A 5,302-nucleotide genomic window follows, 5' to 3' on the forward strand; every position below is an offset into this window, starting at 1 on the left:
ATATTTTAAAGAAGTCTGTAAGAATCACTTCCTTTAATAATTGCTTATTTATTTTAGTAGGTTAAAGATAAACAGTCTGAAATAATATTAGTGATGAAGAATAAATTACATTGAACTTCTGCTTAGTGTTCAAGATAAGATTTATTTCTTTTACTTTAGTTAACATGAGGGCACAGAATAATCTAGAACAGAATCTATACAAAAGCAATTGGCAATTCCAAATTAGATACCAAATATTGTACTGTCCTTTCTTTAATGCACATATAACCTTTCAACAGTAATTATCAGCACCCTGGTTCTCTTGACAACACATGTAAGAATTCTCATCATTTTACTGAGATATAGAAACTAACTCTTATTTTGTCTTTAATTGACTTTTTTCCATACATTGTTCTTATGATCTTAGGCTTTGCCTCTTAATGGAAACTGATAATATATGCATATTGCCAGTGTTAATTTCTACTTTCCCGACATAGCTTAATATTTTTCTTTAAAAAATTGAGACCAATAGAAATTTCGAAGTATGTACAACAGATATTATTTTGTTCTGTGTTTATATTCACCACATGCTATATTATTCTTTTGTTTGCTTTATTTTCTTCTGTAAATGATGAACTATGCCTCTCTATATACACATGGTTGTTTTCTATTTTTATTGTTGTTTTATATAGACCATATCATGCATCATCTTTCATTGCTTATAAGATCTACAAATAAGAAGACTCGAATGCCTTCTCCCTCAATATTAGCTTTCACGGCATTAGAAAGCAAAGATCTTCAGTTAAGGATTGCTGAGAATGGAAGAAATAGTATCCCGCCAGAAGAACTTTTAGAGTGGTTATTCAATACACAATGGTTAACCCTGGGGCATGTAATATGAGTTACATTACACAGACTAAGAATGTATTTATACATTTAAATTATATATAAAAACCACATGCATATTCACATAAACATGTGCATACATGTATTTACATGTATATGTCACAATTAATGAAAAAGAGCCCATACATTTGAAAGAGAGTAAGGTGAACCGGACTACTGGAAAGCTTAGAGGAAAGAAAGAGTAAATAATACAATTTTATTATTATCTCCAAAGATCATACTAACAGCACTCAAGGGGAAAGGCAGGTGGATCTCTGATCCAGAGGCCAGTCAAAAATACAATCAGACCCTGTGTAAAATAACAAAAATAAAAACAAAGTAAACTTATTTTTATTATGGCCATGTAGTAGTCATCAGAGCTACTAAAGGTAGATAGAAATGAAGAAGATAATTAATAATCACTCTAATATCCACATAACAGCCTGGAACAGTCTCCAGGATCTCCAGATGGATGGAGCTTCCAGCAGTTCTACTTTGGAGATCATACTGTTTGCAGATCCAAAGTGTTATATCATCCTCATTGTTTTTGAGCACAGATAATGCACAACAAACTGCTTCTATTTTCTTTAGGACAGTAGTAACCAGGCCCAGCCTGCTCAGCATTGCAGATAAGATGGTATTGGGTATATTCAGAGTAGTTTCTTCCTACAAATGCTGGTATCTCAGCCTGCTTTCCCTCCATGTATTGAGTTGATACCAGAGGAGGTGGAAATTCATGACAACAGAAAAATGTCACTTCTATCTCACCAAGGAATGATTAGGTATGTTAATAAGTTCTAGACATATTTCTCTCCTCATCAAGTACAACTTTAATATTTTCATCAATCCAACAGCAAAACTCAACCTGGATCCTTCCTGTGTCTGAATAAGCATAACTGTAATATTGAATCATCTAACATTTGCTTTCTGTGTGATTTATTACATCTAAATGAGTGTGAAGGAACTGTTCTGTATAAGGCTATATTAGATGGAGTGGTGCCATCTAGGTGTACCTGAAAATTTTACATGAATAAAATAAATTCTTTCTATAACAACATAAAGGATTTTTTAAATGACCACGTAGAATATATGTGTATGTGTGTGTGCTTCTCTGTCTCTCTGTATCTGTCTCTCTTTATATAATTCTTCAGAAATAAAAAATTTAGAAGGATTTTTATCCATGAAAATAATTCTAACAAAACTGTTTTAATTTTATCAAACTGGTAAATATGTAACATAAAATATTAAACATAGTGTGAACTTAGAACCCAAGGAAATGTTGTGGGTTGTCTCTCACTGTATATTTTGAGAGCTAAACCGTTTAGAATGAGACCTTGGCTACATTTTTAAGGCATAATTTTAACCTCATCTCCGCTGCCCATTACTTATTTAAGCTCTTCCCTAGCCCATTTAGGAGGAACTCCAGATGAGATTGCATCCTTGTGATGAGTCAGTGTTATTCACCAAAAATGATGGAATTTCCACATATAAGGAATGTCTCTTTTTACTTCCAACTGTCATATGCACTAGGAAGGGGATGTGTATTGTTAAATATATATCCACAGTTAATATATAAACTCTAAGTATATGTATCCTCAGCCAAAGCAGATTACTTTCTTTCTTTCTTCAGGATTTTTGAGGATCAGACAGCCACACCAGGGCATAAAATTTATTAAAACTGGAGAAGCTAAGCAGACATTCTTTGGTAAGTTACTGATTTTGTCAATATGTCTTATGAAGACAATTTTTAAATTAAAGATGTCCTTTAAAAATAAATGCCCAAGACTTGTTAGTAAAATAATTATATCTTATCCAATCTCATTTTTCTTTTCCTAGTGATACTTTCACAACTCCACAGGCATTTGCTTCAAAGCTCTGGTTTTCTTAGAGGCATTTTATTTAAAAGCAGCTTTCCCTTCAGATTCTCCATAAATATGATTCTCATTGGAATAGCTCTTAACACTTCATTTGAAACCGATGAAGTTGCTTAGCAACCATCTTACTTTACCATCCCTATCAGTTAGAAAGACACTACCTCACATAGCAAGACTGAAACAGAAGATGAAAATTTCCAGTGGCACATCCATGGGAAGTGGATGCAGATGCTGGAGACAAAATGTACCACAAAAGTCCCCTTGTTTAAATTTCTATTACTAAAAATGCACAGCAGGACTTTCAAAGGGAACTTCATCCTTTTTCAAGCTCACAAAGTTTTGTATTAACAATGAGAAAGAGGGACTCAGGAAAAGTTATGTGAAGGCATGAGACTAAAAAGATTGTCTTCCTCAATATGAAGAGACTGATAAACTATCTCTTAGAAACTACAGCTCTGGACAATAGGATTTTACCCAACTAGTCTGCTACAATTGCAAAAGCTCACAACTTGGAGAAGAACCTAAAAGTTTCTTTCCCAGTCCCTGATGATATCATCTGAGAGAAGTTCTTGTGTAGTTCGGTTTCTTTAACCTCCAATGGAACAACTGGTTCCTTCACATGAGTGATTAACTTTAGAAGTAATACAGATTTATTTAGAATAGGGTTACAGTCACAGGTTGAGATCCCTCAACTGGAGAAGGCCATTTGCCAGGCAGAGTTAGAACCCAACCAACAATACCACATTACATGAGCCAGAGAGAGTATTTGCTTATCTCCATGCTCAGGTATGTCTCCAGAGATGTAGGTCCCGAAGGCTACCTCTGCTCTAATGATGGTCCCATACAGACTTAGTAGATTCAATGGGTTTTAAAGAACAATTAAGTTTAGAGAAGGAAGTAGTGGGTGGATAAAGTAGGAGTAGGAAGGAGGTAATGAGGTAGATTGTATCTAACACATTTTATGCCCCCTGTGACATTCTAAAACTTTTAAAAGAATTATGAAGTGAAGACATTGACAAGAGTAGCAGAGGCACACCGTATTAGATGGGAAGACTTAGGTGTTTTCAAGCACACAAGAAAGAATTAAGGAAGCTGAAATTTGTAAGGTGAGAAAGTGTCCTGTTGTTAAATTTTTGTCAACCATCATAAAGTAATAAGTCTCTTTCTAAGAATATAAAGAAATTCAGAGAATGTTACAAGCAGTCACCTTCCTACTCAAACAGAAAATATGTATCACTTGAGTGGTGGGGATTAAAGGAATAGAGAGAATCACAGTAATTAGAATTATAGGAGAGAAATTTAACCATTTTTCAGTGTTAACTTTTCATAATATTCAAAATACTTTATAAATTCATTGAGTTTTTCATATAATGTATTTTGATCATATTAAATGGCTCTTTCAAAATACATCCTCTCTTCTCAACCAAATCGAATTCATGACTCCCTTTAAAACTTCAGCAACAACTTGTTTTGACCAACTGATCTTGAATAAATGGTCTTCTACTGGAGAATGCCTTCTTTATCAGGGGTCACACTCAATTAGGAAAAACAAACAAAACAAAACACCGAACCAACCAACCAAACAAACAAACAAACAAACAAAAAAACCAAAATAATGGACTCTGTCACTACCAGAGCTGCTTGCTAGTAGTCCATAGTTTGGGATGAAATTTTATGCCCAACTAGTCTGTTAATGGTGGGACTTTGACTGGATTAGATTTGAACAAGTTTTGTGCACGAAGAATTATAATAATGAATGGTCTGGTGAGAAATGCCTAGCAGTGCTCTAGTGGCACAAACATCATGGATGTAATCTACTACTATTTGGTTGAATTTAACACAAATTCCACAAAGATAAAATCCATACCTGGCCATGTATTTGGCCAAGAACCTGTAGGCTGTATATGAGAAGCTAATAATTTTATGCTGTTTAGGTGAGTACAGTATTAAACTACCTCCTAACACCTTATTTTTATACCCATATATTGCTAAACTTTTATACCCTTACCTGAGTATCTTATAAATTTAGTAAATGTTAGCACAGTGATGCAAAACTGGCAAAGGTGAAGATAATAAGAGACTGCTGATGATAAAGCCCTAAACAGAACATGTATGTAGCATCTGTACACCCCACTCAAGGCTCAGGAGTCATAGTGGAACAGGTACTAAAATGTCATAAGACCTAAAACTGGTAGATAACTGCATGGTAATTTGACTATTGAACACTATAGACTAGCTACATATATGATACTTTAAGGATAATAGATACTCCAATGCTGGTGTATAGTTAACAGAGAATAATGTATTCAAATACTCTGTATCTCAGTGGAAAATAAACTTGTCTTTCAATACATAAAATTGCTGGTTCAATTAATTGGTTTCAGTTGTCTCTTCTAAAGAATCTGAGAAAACAGCAATCCCACATCCCTAGGAGAGAAAATTTGAGTTGATATCCTATAGCAGTTCTTTTCTTCAGTAATATATTTGGAACATTTAAGCTTCTGTTCCCTATTCATTAACATGGGGTACTCACTCAGGATACTACTTCAGAATCCTAAGTTGAT

Source organism: Rattus norvegicus, chromosome 1 (assembly GCF_036323735.1).
Source record: "Rattus norvegicus strain BN/NHsdMcwi chromosome 1, GRCr8, whole genome shotgun sequence".
NCBI lineage: Eukaryota > Metazoa > Chordata > Mammalia > Rodentia > Muridae > Rattus > Rattus norvegicus.